We start from the raw sequence: 20955 nt of genomic DNA on the forward strand, positions 1-20955 counted from the left end.
GTATGAAAGTTACTTGGCTATTATCAACATCAGACAGAGCTATTAAGAGGAAAGAAGGGGAAGAGCTCTGAACAAACAAACAAAAGCCTTTTCCTGCTCTGCTAATCCACCTTGAGATATGATGACTCATGTTGGGTTGCCTGGGTAACCATGACATCAGGAGAGGGAGTGTGTGTGTGTGTGTGTGTGTGTGTGTGTTGGTGGGGAATCCTTTGCACCTCCATCCTGTGCCTCACCCTGTGAGTGCTGTGAGTTGACCCTGCATGCATAGACATCACTCTTTTGCACCTGGAATCATTTTGCTGTTGCAGGGCCTGACCACCAGCTGCTTGTCATTGATCATTTTCTTGGGGTGAGCAGTTTTGATGGACAGGGTGTGTGTAAGTGGCCCAAGGGCACCCAGAGTATGATCAGAGGCTCTGCTAGTCTCCTTCTCCGTCCCCTCCCCAGCTTTCCTGATGGGGTCTGTGGTTTGTCCTCATCAAATGAAGACGGCAGTAGCCCCAGGGTGGTTTTAGTTTTGGGGAAGTCTGGTCTGTCCTCTCAGGCTGTGAGTCTGGCCCTGTGTAATGACAACCAGGTGGGCACATTGAATCAGAATTAGAAGAGGCATCACCAGCTGGGAAGGGAGTGTAGACTGTGTGGGTCCCTAGCCTGCCTTTTTTTTTTTTTTTTTTAATCTCTAAGTCCAAAGAGAAACTCCTCTAATCCCTGGTTTGCTCTGGAATGCCAGCTGCAGAGAAACAGCCACAACAGTCACTTGTAAAGAGAGGCCCTTTCTTTGAAGCAGAATTTGCAGCCGTGGCTAAACATTCAGGTGAAATCACATTATAGCAAATCCTTTCAGGCTGAAGTGCCTCTGCAGAGCTATTTTATATCCTGGGAAGACTTTGGGATTCAGTGAATCCTCTGTGATGAATGATCCTGTGCATTTTATGTGGTTCTAGTCCAGTAACTGTTACCCATGCTGTGAAAAGCTCTGTAAAACGAGATCTGTCTGAGAGTAACTTGTATCCAAGAAGTGGTGTTGTTAAGAGGCAACATGGAGCAGTTAAAAAATTGACCAGTTACAAGTGATGTGACCTTAGGCAAGTCTCTTCAACTTTATGACCTCAGTTTATTTTTAATAAGTTTATTTATTTTTAATGATGAGGCTAGTAGTACCTTTCAGAGTCTTGGTGAGAATTCAGGGAGAGAGTGTGGGAAAGTGCTTCATGATCTGGGATGGGACGTTCCAACAGAGGCAATTACCATTACTTCAGATGAGATTTGAATCCCAGCCAAAATACATCAAAACGCTGGATGCTGACATTGCCTTGTCATGAGAATTATAATGCCTTACATTATTCCTTTAATACTATCAAAAGAAAATTTGGAATTTTTTTCTAGCTTTCTTGAGGTATAATTGACAAATAAAGATGGTATGTATCTAATATGTACAGTGTAGTGATTTGAGATATATATGTATAGTGGAATTATTACTGTAATCAAGTTAATTAACATTAATCTCAGCTACCCTTTAAAATTTTTTTGCAGTGAGAACACTTAAGATCTAATCTCTTAGCCAATTTCAAGCATACAGTGCATTATTATGAACTGTAGTCACCGTGCTGTACCTTAGATCTCAGAATGTATTCCTCTTATAACTGAAAGTTTGTATCTGTTGATCAGTATCTCCTCATTTCCCCCACTTAAAATTTGGAATTTTATTTATTTATTTATTTTTGAGATGAAGTCTCACTCTGTTGCTCAGTTTGGAGTTCAGTGGCGCAATCTCAGCTCACTGCAACCTCTGCCTCTCGGGTTCAAGCAGTTCTCCTGCCTCAGCCTCCCAAGCAGCTGGGATTACAGGCATGTGCCACCAGGCCCGGCTAATTTTTGTATTTTTTAGTAGAGATGGGGTTTCACCATATTAGTCGGGCTGGCCTGGAACTCCTGAACTCAGGTGATCCACCCGCCTTGAACTCCAAAAATGCTAGGATTACAGGTGTGAGCCACTATGCCCAGCCCCAAATGTGGAATTTTAAATAAGAATCTCTCACATTATACTTAAGGTATGTGCTTTCTAGATCCCATGCTGTTGTCCAACCAGGAGAATGAAGTCATAAGCTGGATGGGGTTGGGGGAGGGAGAGGTAGGTATGCACTTTCTGACACCTCCTGCAAGCTGTTGTTACCAAGGCAGCAGAGTAGAAAGGCGAAATGCAAGGACCTGGAAATCAGACACACCTGGGTTCCTGGTGAGCTTCACTGCTTCCTGGTCTCTGATATCAGGCAAGTCACTAAACCTCATCAATCTTCAGTTTTGGCTTTTGTAAATGAGCCATAATAATGACTCAGAGTTTCTTGTGACATTTAAGTAAGCCAATGCATGTAAATGCTTAATCCACCGACTGGTACACTGTAAGTGCTCAAAAATGTTGGTTATTAATAATTTCTCTAATAAGTTGGTGTTTCCTTATCAATGAATATTTCTTTTAAACACAGAACTTTAAAAAAAAATCACATCCCTCAGTTCATTTTGCTGGAGGTTGAAAATATTAGAGCACACCCATATCTGTCACCATTTCCACTGATGACTTCAAAGTTGCAGTGCTTAGCACACGTCATAATGCAAAAGTGCCTGGCACAGTGCCCGGCATGGCACATGGGGAGTGTTCTGGAAACTTACAAGAATGGGTTAAGGACATGTAAGAATCTGCAATGTGAGGCTCAGGAATTTGGAATGACTTTGATAACTAACATGGCGCCATCAATGGTTACTGAGCCATAGAATGCAAGATCATATCCAGGCTTTAGGAAGACAACTCTGAGAGTAGGATGCAGAATGAGTTAAGGGGGAAGATATCTGGATGTTGGGAGATTATGGCCGTGCTGCCAGAGATAAGATTGTGGCAGCTTAAGAATAGAGAGAATGTGATGCACTGAGAAGCATGGCAAGTATAGGACCTACAGGAAGAACTTGGTGCTGGGGGTTAGGGTAGAGGAACGAGTGATGGTGAGTGGAAGGTTTCTAGGTCAGGCAGGGTTGAGATGTGCAGGCAAGGAAGGACTGTCAGGGTGGGGAGGCCCCCACTCATCTGTACTGTTGGGTTTGAGGAGGGGCTGGTGAAGGGGTATGAATGTAGAAATATAGTTTAGAGCAAAGAAGAGAGACCAGGGCTTGAGCTAAAGTAAAAGGGTCTTCTGCCTAAGGTTTACTGCTGAGGTCATGGGATTCTCTGCCCATATCCGGGCTGGCAGGGAGGAGCAACCCCAGGGGAAGAGTGGCCAGAGAGGCCACTGGCTGTGAAAAGGGGAGGCTGAAGTATCATGGACTTCAAAAAGAGCATTTAGACTTGTCCAACCAGACTTGTCATAGAGGTCAAGGGAGGCTCCAGATTCAAGGAGGCTGGAAGCTGGATTTGTAAGGAGGATGCACCTCAGAACCGTAGACCATCCCTTTTAAAGAAATGCAAGGAATGAAATCATGTCCTTTGCAGCAACGTGGGTAGAGTTGGTGGCCATCATCCTATGCAAATTAACGCAGGAACAGAAAATTGAATACCGCATGTTCTCACTTAAAGGTAAGAGCTAAGCACTGAGCATATGTGGACATAACTATCAGGACAATAGATGGGACTACCAGAGGGTGTAGGGAGCAGGGAGTGCGTTACGAAACTACCTCACGGGTACTGTGCTCAGTACCAGGGTGACGGGGTCCATACTCCAAACTGCAGCCTCACACAGTACTCCGAGGCAACAAATCTGCATGTATACCCACTGAATCTAAACTAGAAGTTGAAACATAAAAACAAAGCAAGACAAACAAACAACAGCAATTAATGGGATTTCAAAAATATAAGAAAAAACAAATTAGAGGAGGTAGCGAATACAGTAGCAGTTTTACACGTGTGAAATGCTTAGGCTGTGGACAAATATAATAAATAGGACACTTTTTTTTTTTTTTTTTACAAAAAATTACAAGGATGTGCAGTTGATTGGTGGGGAGGCGGGAGCTGAGTCCAGAAGTGAGTTAGCTGCCCAGATATAACCAAGCGTACCTTGGCTATGGATAACAACTGCTTTAAAGAAGGTTTGAGTCTTGCCAAGAATGATACCCTCCCTTCTGGAAGCTTCTTGTAAAGGCAAATGTTTCAGGAGAGGAGCGGGAGTTGGGAATTGTGCGATCTGGGGCAGGTTTCCTTTTCCTGCCTCATCTCTAAAATGAAGTGACTGATCCAGGTATACTCCAGGTTGTCTCAATACACTCACTTTTTCTCCTTACAGTAGAAACAAAATTTAGTTAATATTGATAAAAAGACACCAAAGGCAAACCCCCATCAAGTCTTGCAATTGTTTCCTCTCTGGTTTCCCACCCAAGTCCAAGTCAGTGTCCTCTCCTCCTTCAGTGTCTGGTCTTGGCTAAGACATCACAATGTTTTGCTTCAAAATTTAGAAGACGGAGAGGGGAAAAGAGAAACGACAATGTGTCACTTTTCCTGCCTGCCAGTGATTATATTTGGAGGGGAGGTGAGGGACAGAGGATAAATCTTATTGGATCCTCATCTCACCTCGTCTCACAGGTTGTGTGAACCTCTAGATGCAGATATCTGGGGCAAGAGGTGAGCTGCTGGTTTCCTTCCAGGCAGATGTAGTTAGAGAGTTGGCTGCAGAAAATGATTTTGCTCTGTGTCTCCAAGACCATGGGCTGGTGGGAGCCCAAAGAGAGGCTATCTGGATTCACATCGGATTGTAAGTTGGGGGGAGTTACTATTTTTAAGCCAGCACTATCTTAAGCACTGCCTTGCTTGCTTGCTGTCTGGGACATTCTTTACCTTCTTTTCAGCCTGCAGCCCCCATGGGCAATACAAATCCCTCTTCAGTTAATTCCCCTGATCTGTCCTTGCTATTTCAGTCCCTATACTTGTGGAGGATCAGTAGCAGAGGAGAAACCAGACTAAAAAAAGATAAAATGATCAATGTTAATATGAACATACCTATATGTATGCAAGTTCATGAACATATTTTGCTGTGACCCTGTGAGAATGTTCCACATAACCACCTGCCAGTGTTGTAGTAGGGTGAGGAGCAGGGCTGACTGTCTGGATCTCAGTTTCTTTTCTTTTTGATATGGTTTGGATCTGTGTTCTCACCAAATCTCATATTGAACTGTAATCGCCAGTGCTGTGGGTGGCACCTGCTGGGAGGTGATTGGATCATGGGGGTGGAGTTCTCACGAATGGGTTAGCACCATCCCATTGTTCTCGTGATGATGAGTGACTGAGTTATTGTGAGATCTGGTCATTCAAAGTGTGTGGCACCTCCCCACATGCTCTCTTCCTCCTGCTCCAGCCATGTGAAGTGCCAGCTCCCTCTTGGCCTTCCACCATGACTGTAAGTTTCCTGAGGCCTCCCCAGAAACAGATGCTGCCATGCATCTTGTACAACCTGCAGAATCATGAGCCAATTAAACTTCCTGTCCTTATAAATTACCCAGTCTCAGGTATTTCTTTATAGCAATGTGAAAATGGACTAATACACCTATTTGATTTTATTTTGAGGCAGGGTCTCGCTGTCGTCCAGACTGGAGTGCAGTGGTGTGATCACAGCTCAATGCAGCTGGCTCCAAGGGATCCTCCTGCCTCAGCCTCCTTAGCAGCTGGGAATACAGGCTCATGCCACCACACCTGAGTTTGTTTTATTTTTTTTTGAGACAGGATCTTGCTATGTTGCCCCTGCTGGTCTTGAACTCCTTGCCTCAAGTAATCCTCCTACCTCAGCTTCCCAAAGTGTTGGGATTACAAGTGTGAGCCAACACCCCTGGCCAGGCTCTCACTTTCTAGGTGGCATTGTGGGTGAAGTTTTTGTGCTTTGGTTTCCTTGCTGCAGAGTAGAGATAATAATAGTACCTACCTGAGAGGATTGTTTTGAGGACACAGTGTCCTAATGCATGTGAAGCACTTAAAGCAGTGCCTGACACACAGTAAAAACTAGGAACTGCTCATTGGTTCTTCTTATCTATAGGCAGTTAGTTCACAGGCTCACACAATGTCTCTTCATGGCTCTTTGAGAATCCATAATTCTAATCATAATTCATCATTTCTTCTTAGAGTAACTTGAGATCCTGACATTAATTTCCTCAGACATTTAAGGAACCACAAGGTAATGGGTTGTTATCTCACTTTTTTTCAAAGTGAAAGCAAGTTTATTACGAAAGTAAAGGAATAAAAGAATAGCTACTCCATAGACAGAGCAATCTATTATTTTATCAATGAAAAGATTTGAATAAAAAATTAAATATCAGTTTGTACCCAGTCTCCTTGGGTGTCCATAACAAAGATGGTAGAAGAATCTAGAATCTTGCCTGGACTGGCTCATCTTACTGTCAGCCCTGACAGCTGTGAGGGTGCACAGTAAATCTCTCATCATGCTCGAAGGATCCTGTCCTATCATTGGAAACATGGCTGGCATTTTCAGCCAAAGGACCATCCCTAGAGACTCATTCCCAGCGACTCCAGTCCTGGAATCCTCATGACACCCATGTCCTGAGGGACCCTTGCCTTCAATCTCCAAGTTGAAAGTTTGCTGGGTTACAGCTGACCCTCAGGAGGCCTAGAGCAAAGGAAGGGACAATGTCCTTCCTCTCTGTGGCCAGGGAGGGTCCCTACACATCCAACCAGCCAAAGTGCTGGTGTCCTTGGAAGGCTGGGGTGGCAGTGGTGAGAAGGGTTTGTTAGGACCTGTATATTTTTTTCTTCAACAAAAATAAATGTTCATTATAAGGAAATAAGTTTAGATTATTCAGGTAAACAAAAAGAAACCAAATATAACCTGTATGTCCTATAATATCAAGTATTCACCTATAACTTTATTTGTTTCTCATAAATACCCAAAGGAGTAGAGTAACACCAATGGAAGTATGCTATGCAAATACATTTCAGCACTTGATAAGGTAGAAATTTTTAGTGGCATAAAAGCTGGAAGAACAGATGGGGCACCTTTAGATGAAATAAGGTCTGAGTTTCTACAGAGGCTTTGCAAGATGCAGGATAACCTTTTCTCATGGAGAGGGGGTTCCATTTTAATGGCCATCCCAGAATTAAAATAGGAATTTTTCAATAATGAAATAGGCTTCTTCCAAAATAGCATCGAACACACTCTCTGCAGTATGTTCAATCAAAATAGCTGTTATAATATTTTTAAGTGTTGCAAACACCTGGTTCATGATGAAAATCCTTGGGAATCTTTAAAAGGAAGGAAGGGTCTATGTTAGCTGGAAGTGAATCCTGTATGAGCAGATCACATCAAAAAGGTCTTGCTTAAGTATGTTGTATGTTCCAAGTACAGCATTGGATGCTCAGGGAAATAAAGTGTCATAAGACAGGGGTCCCCAACCCCTGGGGAGCAGACCAACACCAGGCGGCACAGCAGGAGGTGTACGGTAGGCAGACCAGGATAGCTTCATCTGTGTTTTCAGCTGCTCTCCATTACTGCCTGAGCTCCGCCTCCTGTCAGATCATCAGCAGCATAGGAGCTTGAACCCTATTGTGAACTGTGCATGCGAGGGATCTAGGTTGCGAGCTCCTTATGAGAATCTCATGCCTGATGATCCATCACTGTCTCCCATCACCCCCAGACAGAACCGTCTAGTTGCAGAACAAGCTCAGGGTTCTCATTGATTCTATATTATGGCGAGTTGCATAATTATTTCATTATATATTACAATGTAATAATAATAGAAATTAAGTGCACAAAAAATGTAATGGGCTTGAATCATCCCAAAAACATCCCCCTGCCACAAGACCATGGAAAAATTGTCCTCCCTGAAACTGGTTCCTTGTGCCAAAAAGGTTGGTGGTATAAGACACAACCAGTACCACAAAGGAGCTTATAGCTATTGGGATATAGGGAATTGAGAGATCAAACCCACTCTCCTTGTTTCTAATATGGTAATACTGAAAAATTATTTGCCCAGAATCTAAAATTGGACATGAGGAGACAGGAAAGGGAGAATCCCAGGGAGCACAGGGGGCACTGGGAGTGAGAGCTGACACTGGTGACTCTGGTTCATAGAAGAGATGCCCTCTCAATCACTTGCGGTCAGGAGTTCAAGACCAGTCCGGCCAACATGGCGAAAACCTGTTTCTACAAAAAATACAAAAACTAGCCTGGCATGGTGGTGGGCACCTGCAGTCCTAGCTACTTGGGAGGCTGAGGCAGGAGAATCGCTTGAACCCAGGAGGCAGAGGTTGCAATGAGCCAAGGCTGTGCCACTGCACTCCACTCCAGCCAGGGCAACAGAGCGAGGCTGTCAAAAAAAAAAAAAAAAAAAGATGTCTTCTGCACCGCCTACTACACCTGATTCTAGCTCTAACTTTGAGTTGAAAACATCTCATGCTCACTGTCTTTCCTGCTGGCATCAAGACCTTAGTTCTTTTGGGCAGTGGCAGACATGGGATTTCTATCTCTCCACCCACACTCCCGCCCTCCCTTTCAGAAAGCTGAGGCTCCAAGGAGAGAGGGCCTCTGCTTGCAGCCTGGCTGATACCTCAGTCCTTGCCTTTTCTGTGCCGGAGCTGCACAAGGCCATTTCGTGTCCCATTTAGCAAGTGTGGAGAGCTCTTTGATTTGGGAGAGGATAGCACAAGTCATCCTGCCTCCGATGGTGGGTGAAATACCATCTGATTCAGAGCTTCTTTCGTGACTTCCTCCAGAACCGACTGCCTCATTTGTGTCTCCAAAAATAAAAATAGCAAGGGTTAGATCCTATGCCTCTCCTATTCCCTGGGGATGCTGTGATTGAGTGATGACTTTATCAGCAAAATATTGAGGCTGTCAGTCTGTTCTCTTTTGATCAGAATCTAGGAAAAGGAGTAAGTGATGTTATTCTCTGAACTTTGCTGTAGTGTCCCTAGGGCTTAAGGGCTCAGGACCCTGTTTGGCCCAGCATTTTCAGCTGGTTTATTTCATGTTGAGCTTTGCTTTGTACACATCAGTGTGTGAATAAGATCAATCTTTTAGGAAAGGAGTAGTTAAGGCAGTGCTATGGAGGAAAGCATCAAGTGGGACTACAGTGCCTGGATTTTGCCATCAAAGATCCTTTCCATTGGCTACTTCTCACTGAGATCCTTTTAAAAGGTTCTTTAAAACAAATACAAAGTTTTGGAAAGAGCCACACAAATTTAAACAAAGGGTGCCAAGGTTATGTTACTCTAGGTCAGAGGTATGGGTGTCAGGAGGCTCAGGGAGCCATTAGGTCCTAGAGACACTAGGTCTGAGAGAAGAAGTTTTCAGAGTCTAGGAACTCAGTGGATAACAGCAAAGATACCAGCCCCAGGACAAGGCAGTGCCTGTAACCCTGCTGTTATTGCTGATTTGCTGCAGGACATCATCCTCCCTCACAGAGGCTTATGATTGGGGTTGGAATGGGTGCTTGTGATAGAGTATATATTAAAAATCAGTTCCTGTCTGCACGCAGTGGCTCACACCTATAATCCCAGCACTGCGGGAGGCTGAGGCAGGCAGGTTATTTGAGGTCAGGAATTTGAGACCAGCCTGGCCAACATGGTGAAACCCTGTCTCCACTAAAAATACAAAAAAATTAGCTGGGCGTGGTGGTGCATGCCTGTAATCCGGGCTACTCAGGAGGCTGAGGCAGGAGAATCACTTGAACCTGGAAGGCAGAGGTTGTAGTGAGCTGAGATCATGCCACTGCACTCCAGCCTGGACAAAAGAGGGAGATTCCATCTCCAAAAAAAAAAAAAAGTTCCTTTCTTTTCCATTAAAAAGAACTCATCTATGTGATCTACGTGTCCAACTGTAGGCCCCAAGTCACATTTGAAGATAAAATCTCACGGATATCCCAGGCCCCTGACAATGGGGAAAGTAACCAGATTACATACAGGGGCAGTGTGAGTCTCCTTCTTAAGCTCTCCTCACATCCCCAGAGCAGCAGCCACCTGCCTTTGGAAGAAGTGAATCATGGCTGGAACTCCATGCTTGGACCCCTCTCTGAAAGCACGGCTTGGCTTCAGTCATTCTTGTCATCCCTTTTAATCACAAATTGAAGCTCTCCAGGGCAATTAGCTCAGGCCCTTCCATTGCCCCCACAGCCACAGACTCAGGCATGCCTTTGCCCTCTTGATGGCTTTTGCTATGGACAATCCTAGGGACAAAAAAGTAGTGTTTCATGGCAACCCTGAGATGACACGCACCTAGAGGTAATTCTACACACAGGGCCAGCACTAGGTATAAATAGCAATGAAGTTTGTCTACATCACCCTCCATTGGCACATTTATGCCTTTTATACCTTTCCTGTCCTTTCTCTTCTGCACTTATTGCTTTGATACACATAGGCCAGGGATGGTAAATACATTCTGTTTTCAGTGCCGACTGTGATTAATCAGTAGAGATCAGTGTATTGAGAAAGATAAAATAGCAGCATGTGAATTCTGGAATCAATTGCTAATGTCTGCCATGGAGATATTCTTTGCATCTTCTCATTCACCCGTCTGCCCTAGAAGGCAAGATTGTGTGTTATTCAGCTTCAGATCTCTAATTATTAGTGCCCAATTAGGTATTATAGTTGAACGGCACTAATGTGGAATCTTTAATGTCTAACTTTAATCTGTAGCAACTGTGGAATCTTTAATGTCTAACTTGCTTGTTTTCAGCTCTGCCCAAATTTCAGCTGTCATGGAATGAGTGACGTAATATAATGGAAATGCATCATCTCAGTTTCCCCATGGCCTGAATGTGCATACAAGATGAGAACCAGTACAGAAAAAGAGAGGATGTGAGGAGTTTTTAAAAATTGAGGAAAAGTAGAAGGAAAAGTAAGGATGAAGGTGAAGATAAAGGAATATGTCAGAGATGCCAGCATTAGCATCCCCAAACACATAGTACCATGTCCTGCTAAAGAACTCTGTAGAACATACATGTAAATGGTATGTGCAGTAGTATGCTGCAGCAGACTTAAACAAACTTGCAAGAGCTACTTGTTAAATTTTCAGGAATTTTGTGAGTCAGTTGACATGTTGGTAGACTGAAATTAGTTATGGTAACAGTATTTATACCATAGGAATGAGCAAAGGCTAAAACATTTGTTAGTACGTCATTGCATATATGACCCCCAAAATCTGGGTATAGATAGGAATGAAATCATTAGTACCAGTTGATAGCATCCAAAATAGGCTAAGCTGTCTTCAGTTTTGAGTCTCTGTGGGGAAGTAGGACTGGCACTCCGGCTACTCTTCATGCCCACTGGGGACCAGTGGTTACTGTTCTTTTCAGTATTCTGGGATTTGATTGGCTCTCTGATATGAGTTGGATGTTTTGTTTCCTCCAAATCTCTTGTCGAAATGTAACATCGAGTGTTGGAGATGGGATTAGTGGGAGGTCATGGAGGTGGATCCCTCATGAACAGCTTGGTGCCATGTCCTCATTGTAATGAGTGAGTTCTCACTCTAGCTATTGTTTAAAAAAAAAAAAAGGCCCAGCACCTCCTTCCTCTCTCTCTTGCTCCCACTCTTGCTTTTGCTATGTGACTGCTGGCTTCCCCTCTGCCATGATTGGAAGACTCCTGAGGCTCTCCCCAGAAGCAGATGCCGACACTATGCTTCCTGTACATCCTGCAGAACTGTGAGCCAAATAAACTTCTTTTCTGTATCATTACCCAGTCTCATCAGAGGCTCACCACTCTCATCAGAGTGGAAGAGTGATGTCCTGTCAAACATGGATGGTGGAAAGGGCAGCTGCATGGAGGAGGCTCTTGGTCTCTTAGTTATTACTTGATACTGTAAATTAGGTATCATGTTGCATTCCTGCAATGGCAATTTGAAGGGAAAATGACACAAGAACTCCTAGGTCATGTCATGGACTGAGGAATGCTTTTTTACTCCATTAGAATGAGTCCCAGAGGACAGGCCTAAGCCTACATGGGCAGGGTCCTGTTGGGAAACTCACCTGAGGTGGCTGGGAAGAAAGGATTTTCTCACTGTGGCTCAGACGATTTCTTAGTGTAACTCTTTTCTTCTCTAACAAGAGTGTAGATGGCAAAGTCTTCTTGGGAAATACATGTGAGAAAAAGAGACTTCGGGATTGCAAGATTGCAGCTACTGTCTCTCCTTGGAGCAGAATTCCATCTTTTCCATGGCTGGGGCCCTTGACATATGTCACTATGTACTGCTCTTCCTGCTGGGGTGAGGAGTGGGAGTGATGGTAGAGAGGGTGGAAAGGTCCTGAGAAAATGACCGATTTGGAGGCCATATCTTCTTTATACGATGCTAGGGGCAATCTAGAGACTCCTCCTTTGCTAGGTCACGAATTTGGAACCACAGCTAAATGAAATCACAGGACTGTCCTGCCCATTGACATTGTCATTGATTCAGAGCAGCAGGCATATGTTCAGTAAAGATAGGAGCAGGGAAAACTAGAGAAGCACGATAGATTAAATGAATGCAAGAAAGATCAGTCTCTAGAAAGGGGAGAGGATGATAGAAACGCTCACTTCCTGAAGCGTTTTCTGAGCTTCGGTGATATTTAGTGCTCTCTCATAATTTCCGCCACCTCTCCTTCCTTTCCATGTACTTTATTATTTATTTAATATTGTCTTTAAAATTGCTCACTTAAAAAAAACCTACTCAGCCTCATGTTAAAAACAGAATTTGTAAAATCATAGGTTTGCTAGGTGAGTTTTAGTTTCTCTAAGCTATGTGACTATAAAGACATGACTGTTAAAATGGAAAACTCTTTATGTATGACTCCTGAAGTCATGGTGGGTCCCTGTACTGCACCAGGGTGGGAGTAATGGTCTCTATGGACACAGACAGATGCCACTTAGAATGAAGCTGCAGAAAGCACCTGAATTTGTATGTCTGTAATTCATCAATGCCTCCCCATCTCCTGCCCAACTCATATAACGTCATCTAACAGTGGTGGCCGTAGTTGCTGTGGCATTCATTCGTTGAAGCTCTCATTTGGCAGCAGACACATTTTTCCCCCCTTTTGAAAAGGCCTCAAGCATGTGAACAAGAGTGAGAGCCACCTGCTCTCTGTCAGATCAGGTGTTGCATTGCAGTGGTTTGTTTCATTGTCAAGAATGGAGTTGCTGTCTGCCTAATGTACTACAAGGTATTCCACTTAAAAACAGGGTCTCTGGAGGGAATAATTGTAGAATAAGCTATTTCCCTCTATCTAAAATGAAGGAAGAAAAATATCAAGAAGAAATACATATTTCTGTCCTTTGCCACCTCCTTTTCTTGCCACATCTCTTGTCTGTTCCTGATTTTCTTAATCCTTTTCTCACGATGTTGTCTCCTCATCCTAACCCCAAAATACGAATCTAACTTCTATATTTTTGTTTATAATAGGGCACATTTTCCTGGTAGATGCTTAAGCCTGATATGCACTTTCTTGGTGGCATAAATCACTTCTGGAAGGGGACTGTGGGGCAGGTCTCCCAAACATGAACCTTACCCATCAGCTTCTAATGGTGGTCTTGGCTGTCTGATTGGATTATAGGTCCACTAGGGGGCGCTCTTCCCTTTAAATGTCAAAAATTGTATCTGCGCTGGAAGCCAGTATTGCAACAGGAACAATGGAAATGTTTATTTCTTTTCGGAAATAGCTGCTACTGAGCACAGCTCTGAGAGGAGATTATTAAGGATATGCCAATTGCAAAGAAAATACTTGGTTGTAGCAGCATATTCTACTATTGCAGACATAATAGCAATGGACAGGGGTGGCCATAGTTGCTGTGGGATTCCTGATGTAGTGACTTCTAGGAGATCCTTTCCTACTCCCTGTGCCAGCTAGCAAATTTCTCTCTCTCAATTCAACCCGGAGTCAAGGTATCCTTCTCAATCATTTCACAATCATTTGGGCCTGTAATCTTTCTAGGTTCAATTCTAGGTTTAATTTGGTGACTTTCAGTTTGGTGAGATTTCCAAGTCCTAACCCTTCACTGCACAAACAAGGAAACAGACAGAGAGGTAGAGCAGTGTGTCTAGACCACACAGCACAAAGGGGCAGATCTTCTGATGCCATGTTTCCAGTTACTTCAGTTCTTAGATGTCTGTCTTCATTACAAATACCTTCTTCCAGCTTTCAGCAGTGGCTTTTGTCAGTAAGACTAATTTGAAGTCTTTTCAGACTTGACAGGGTTCGCTGTAGCACTGAGCTTAATACGTACATTTTACTGTAGATATTAGTTGATGGTAGTTTTTATATACTTGGGCTACTGGAGATTTTTCAAATAATTCACACGTACTGAATCTCAAGTGAATGACATTCGCTAGGCTCTTAACACATGAACCATCGTGACCAGGAGATAATAAAAGAGAACAAAAGAGCACTGACTGTCTCAGTATCCACAGACTGATTTTTGAGTTCTGGCCACATCTTAAAGAATGAGTTACTTTGGACAAAAGTACTTAATCTTCTTTGGGCTTCCATCTTCTTTTCTGAAAAGGCTAATAGCATAGAAACATGGATGGAGCCAGAGACTTTCTGTGGATTATTTTGTTTACTCCTTGAAATAGCTCTCAGAGGTCAATACAATTCTCATTGTCCCCATTTTACAGAAAAGGAAACTGAGATCCAGAGAGGACAAGTGAATTTCCCAAGATTGTCCAGTTGATACGAAGCGGAGCTGGAAAGTGAGTGGATCTCTCTGGTTCTGAAAGCTTTGCTCGCAAGCACAGGTTGAGACCTCCAGTCAATCAATAAACACTGAGACTCTTCCACAGACTCAGCACGTTCTGCTGTCCCTGAAGCTCGGCACTCTCATTTCAAAACACAGAGAGAACCCAGGAAACAGTGGAAGGAAAATAATATGATATTTGAGAGGCAGCGTGGATTATCGGGGGATGTGGGTTCGTGTCCTTTCTCTCCCACACACATATGGCATGATGCTAAGCAGGTCACGTCACCTCTCCAGGGTTGTTTCCTCAACTGAGAAATGAGGGGGTTGAGATGAGCGCCAGCCCTGGGGTGCTCAATGCTGCAGTCTAGGGTGGTGTGGACTGAAATCAGAATGCTTTCTCCTCCGCTCTGGGTGCTGCCACATGATCTCTCTTTCTCACTCCCCACCCCCAGTCTTGCCCATCTGAGTTTCAGGTTATTTTTTCCTTCCTTCTGCCCTTCAGTTTCCTTATTGAGGCAGCTCTTTTCCTGCTGCCTCTGTCCCCGCCGGAGCTGTCTGAGCCAGTAGAGCCTGTGGAAGCCAAGGGAAACCTGACTTGAATCTTGCTTTCTGACATGCTGGCCGTAGCTTGCTTAGGAACTGAATAAGCACTTCTTACTCGCTGTGTTCACCACAGTGGAACCGTGGGTGCAGAAGTGTAATTCTCAACCAGCCCAGTTCAATCAGTGAAAGACAATAGAGCTTGCAGGCGGTGTCACGTTGGGTCTCTGAACACACCATGGCTGCTGTCGCCTTTTTCATCAAAATGATTGAAAACAGATTTCTAAACAGAATTGAGGGTCACTGTGTAAAATGAAACCACTGTATTGGTCTTATTGTCCCGATCTGAAGTGCTTCAGCTTCTAGTGCACAGTTGCTTCTCGATAGAAGTTCATTATTGTTGCCTATGATAACAACTGTACAGATACACAGAAAAGAAGTTCCCATTTCATGAGGAGAAAAGAAGCTCATTCAAACCAAGCGAGAATGAAAATTGCTCTTGTTCAGCAGCTCTACCATTCCTGCTTTCCCTTTCTGCTAGAAAGGAAGTTGAATTTAAAAGCTTATCTTGGTTTGATTTTCTTTTTCCCTAAACCAAAATAGAATAGGTATTTAGCTTGAAAATTTGAAAGAGCTCAAGTCAATTGGTTAAGAAAACACACAGACACACACATAGTTATGTGCACATCTTAATATCCTCATTATATAAAACCTCAGTCACCAGAAATGATCCCCAAAATTGTAAGACTCCAATACACGATAGAACAAAGGACATAAACAGATGATTCATAAGGAGGAAAAACACATGACAAAAAATATGAAAAAAATTCAACACACAGATAATAAAAGAAATGTATATGATAATAAGATATTGTAGGTGCTAATCAAAGTATCAAGGATTTTTTATTATAGCAAAACAGGTCCTTCCTTTTGTGTAATGGTTTCCCAGAAAATATGTGAAATTCACTCACCCTCTCCCAAATCAACATTACTGTCTGAAAGAAACGATACAACCAAGCGCACAGATCCCAGCCTCTGCTGGGAAAATCCTGTGTAAATCCACCATCTTTTTTGTTTCTGAAGTTCCTCTTTGGTATAAAGTTGTTTGGCTCATGCCTGTAATCCCAACACTTTGGGCAGCCAAGGCAGGCGGATAACCTGAGGTCAGGAGCTCGAGACCAGGCTGGCCAACATGGTGAAACTCCGTCTCTACTAAAAAAACAAAAATTAGTTGGACATGGTGGCAGGTACCTGTGATCCCAGCTACTCGGGAGGCTGAGACAGGAGAAGCACTTGACACCGGGAGGCAGAGGTTGCAGTGAGCCGAGATTGCACCACTTTACTCCAGCCTGGGCAGAAGAGTAAGACTGTCTCAAAAAAAAAAAAAAAAAAAAAAAAAAGATTGTTTGTATTCAGACTCTGAAATTTCACAATTCTCTCCAAGTACGGTTTTTTTTTTTTTTTTTTTGCCCAAAGTCTTTAAGTTTTCACTAATAGATATGTAGACACCTAATAAGTATTAGACCTGAAAGTGTCCTTCAAAGCATAGAATTCAGATGGTGATTTTACAGCTGAAGAGAGTGAGGCTCACACATTCTGAAGGTGCAAATCAGACTTTTTACCATAAGTGTTTTTCCTTGGGGTAATGTTCAATATCCATCAAAATCCAAGTGGCACATGCTTGATGCCCTTCTGAAAAGACTTAGTCTGCCTCACCACTGGGTTTAGCAGGGTAGAGCCAGGGTCTCAGAGTACACAATGAGCTGCCCAGGTGAAAGAAGATTATACTAGTATTTCTGCTTTCTAATGCATCTTAAGTTTTAATTTTTCTTACTGTTATAATTAATTTAATAGAGTACTTCTTGGGGATACCTAATTAAAGTTGTTTTGCTGGTAGGATAATTTTAAAAAAAGTTTGCAGGCAGCTGGAATAGAGAGGGATGTGAATGTGTCTGATCTTGTGCAATTCAGGAAACAGGGTCTTCAGGGTGAAGGGAAGAAGCAAGGCTGGCTATGGTCAGAGGAGATGACCAGCAGAGCTCCTGATAGAGGGGAGGAGTGAACTCCTCACCCCACAGGCCGCGTTGAGCCTAAAGCGACTGGGAAATTCTGCTGAATCATAAGGACATGCTGACATGCTGGGGAAAAGGCACAATTTTTTGAAGACCATCTGGCCAGAAAAGGGCCTTTGTGACTACTCCTGTCCTGGGCCCAGGATCTCAGGACTCAGCTCGTGGGGAGCAGGGGGCTGTGACATGCCAAGCCAAAGGTCCCATGGAGATGGTTCCAATTGGGAGTCAGTGGCAGAGATGCCAAGACAAGCTAAGGGACATGGCAATCTGAGCATCCAAGCCACGTAGCACAGACACAGGGACAGGCAAGTGAACTAGAGACCTTAGCAGGCTTGTCAGAGGGAAAGCAGGAGGCAGCAGGGGCCCAGACGCAAACTCCCTATGTCAGATAGAGCTGTGTGCAGTGGGAATGAAGGCAGAACCGGAAAGCCTTACAGGTAATGTTCAGTGGAACTCCATTAAGTCCTTCAAGTCGTCCTGGCACCACTAAGCCAGATATTAGAGAGGACCCACAGTGCACTTCTGAGCCTCGTTTCTGTCTCTCTTACCGAACAAAAACTCTGGACAATCAGCTTGCACATTTGTTCCTTTATCCCCAAGGAGAACATGAGAAAAACACATATAGATATCACCCAAATGTATAATTTACCAGGTAAAAAGCCTGATGGCTTTCCAGTTATGTCTAGTGTCCCAGCCGCTTCTGTCAGGAGTGCAGGTGTAAGTAATCTCACGTGCCTCTGCTCTGATCTCCTTGTGGGGGTCCAGTACCCCGACCCATCTTGGGAGATGCCGCTATTCCAACCTCAGGATCTCCTAATGGAGTTGAGATGTGAGGCTGAATAGAATTCACCCTTCTTTTCCTTAAAAGTTGAGCAGAAAGTTTTCTTTTCCACAGAAAGTTGAGTGCCAAATGGGAAACAAACTGTCAGTTTTCCTAACAGGTGGACAGGTGCATCTTAACTTCCAAGGCTTTTTCGGGAAGCTGGAGAGGAGAAAGTGACTTAGACCTGAGGACAAAGGAGATCCACCTGTTTATCTAATTGAAAACCTTGAGCCTGCCTGTCACCTGGACTGTAGCGTACAGGAGTGATGCTGGGCAGATAGAGCTCCCAGCACTCCTGCTATGGACATCCTAACCTGCTAGAAGCTACCCAGTCACAAACTAAGTTTATAGCTGAAGCTCTAGCACCTGTTCTAGAACACAAGAATCTGAAGGAAGAGATGAACTGAATTTAGCACTGATTTTCTTTTAAAATCTTTATAGAAACTATAACATTTCTGAGATATCTAGAAATGTTATTTTTGTTTTGTTTGGCTTTCTGATTTTTTTCCGCTTTATCTCAAAATTAAACATTTTGAGATAATTGTAGATTCACATGCACTTTTCAGAAATAATATAGAGAGATCCCTCTGTCTTTCACCCAGTTCCTCCAACTTGGTAATATCTTGCCAAACCATTGTGCTATTTCATAGTGGGGCATTGATATAGATACCATCAAGATACAGACCATTTCCTTGGCAACAAGAATCCCCCACATCCACTTCCCTCCTGCACCCACCCCTTTCTTAATCCCTGGCAACCACTATTCTCTATATCTATAATTTTGTCTTTGCACAAATGTTATATAAATAGAATTATGCAGAATGTAACCTTTTGGGATTGCCCTTTTTTCTTTCTTTTGAGACAGAGTCTTGCTCTGTTTCCCAGGCTGGAGTGCAGTGGTATGATCTCGGCTCACTGCAACCTCTGCCTCCCGGGTTCAAGTGATTCTCCTGCCTCAGCCTCCGTGGTAGCTGGGACTACAGGCGCACGCCACCACGCCTGGCTGATTTTTCTATTTTCAGTAGAAATGAGGTTTCACCGTGTTGACCAGGATGGTCTCCATCTGTTGACCTTGTGATCTGCCCACCTCTGCCTTCCAAAGTACTGGGGTTACAGGCATGAGCAACTGCGCCCGGCCAGGATTGCTCATTTTTTTATTTATAGCATAATCCCCTGAAAGTTGTTGCATGTATCAATAGCTTTTTAATTTTTATTGCTGAATAGTATTCCAGGGTATGGGGTACCACAGTTTGTTTAACCAACCACCTGTTGAAGGATACCTGGGCTATTTCTAGTTTGGGCTATTGCAAGATGCTATGGACATTGATATACAGGTATTTTTGAGAATAAATGTTTGTATTTCTCTGAGATGAATATCCAGAAGGTCATTTGCTCGGTCTTATGATAAATGCATATTGAATTTTTTTTTTAGATGAAATCTCACTCTGTTACCCAGGCTGGAGTGCGGTGGCACAATCTTTGCTCACTGCACTGCCTCCCGGGTTCAAGTGATTCTCCTGCCTCAGCCTCCTGGGTAGTTGGGATTACAGGTATGTGTCACCGAACCTGGCTAATTTTTTGTAATTTTAGTAGAGACGGGTTTTCACCATGTTGGATAGGCTGGTCTCAAACTCCTGACCTCAGGTGATCTGCCTGCCTTGGCCTCCCAAAGTTCTGAGATTATAGGCGTAAGCCACCGCACCTGACCAGTTTGGTTTTTTTTTTTTTAAGTTGAGTTTTGAGAGTTCTTTATATATATATTCTAGATGCTAGTTCTTTGTCAAATATGTGATTTGAAAATATTTTCTCTCAGTCTATAGCTTGTCTTTTCACCCTCTCCATACAGTCTTTCACAGAGAAAAATTTTTAATTGTGGTGAAGTCTTATCAATTTTTTCTTTTATAGATCACACTTTTGGTGTCAACTCTTAAGAACAATTTGTCTAGCCCTAGACCCCCAGGATTTTTTACTATTGTTTTCTTGTAAAAGTTTTAGTTTTACATTTTACATTTAGGTCACTTTACATTTTGAGTTAATTTTTTTAAATTTAGGTGTGAGAATTAGGTTGAGCTCATTTTTTGTTGTTGTTGTTTTGTTTTGTTTTTGTTTGTTTGTTTTTACCTGCGAATTTCCATTTGCTCCAGCACAATTTGCTGGAAATATTTTTCTTCCATTGAATTGTTTTTGTAACTTCACTGAAGATCACGTGGGCATATTTGTAGGGGCCTATTTTTAGGTTTGCTCTTCTGTTCTCTTAATTATTGTGTCTGTTCTTCCACCAGCATCAGTCTTGGTTACTGCAGCTATATAATAAGTTGAAAGTCAGGTAGACAGATTTCTCTTATTTTGTTCTTCCCTTTCAAAATGGTTTCAGCTATTCTAGTTCGTTTGTCTGTCCATATGCATTTTAGAGTAGTCTTGTCTGTATCTACAAAGAAATCTTGCTAGGGCTTTAATAGGAATTTCATTAAACCTGTATATCAATTTGGCAGTCAATTAGTACCTTTGCTATGGTGAGTCTTATGCTATGGTATGTCTCTCCATTTATTTAGATCTTTGATTTCTTACAGTATTTTGCAGTTTTCAGCATACAAGCCCTGCACATGTTAGATGTGCAATTACATTAGTTTGCAATATCTTCTGTAACAAATACTACAAACTGAACGGCTTAAACAACAGAAATTTACTTTCCCACAGTTCTAGACTCTAGAAATCTGAAATCAAGACCTCAGCAGGGTTGGCTCCTTCCTAGAGCTGTGAGGGAGAACGGGTTCCAGAGCCCTCTCCTTGGCTTGTAGATGGCTGTCTTCTCCCCATGTCTCCTCACATCACTTTCCCTCTGGGCACTTCTGTCTCTGTGTCCAAGTTTCTCCATTTTATAATGGCGTTGTCAT

At 43.1% G+C, this 20955-nt stretch overlaps 1 long non-coding RNA gene across 1 annotated transcript in view; it reads left to right on the forward strand.

The window, feature by feature from the left end:
* Positions 1–20955, forward strand: part of LOC141580949 (uncharacterized) — a 138583-nt gene that overhangs the window by 82219 nt on the left and 35409 nt on the right. The window lies entirely within an intron of this gene.

The sequence above is a fragment of the Saimiri boliviensis genome, chromosome 13, assembly GCF_048565385.1.
Source record: "Saimiri boliviensis isolate mSaiBol1 chromosome 13, mSaiBol1.pri, whole genome shotgun sequence".
NCBI classification, from domain to species: domain Eukaryota; kingdom Metazoa; phylum Chordata; class Mammalia; order Primates; family Cebidae; genus Saimiri; species Saimiri boliviensis.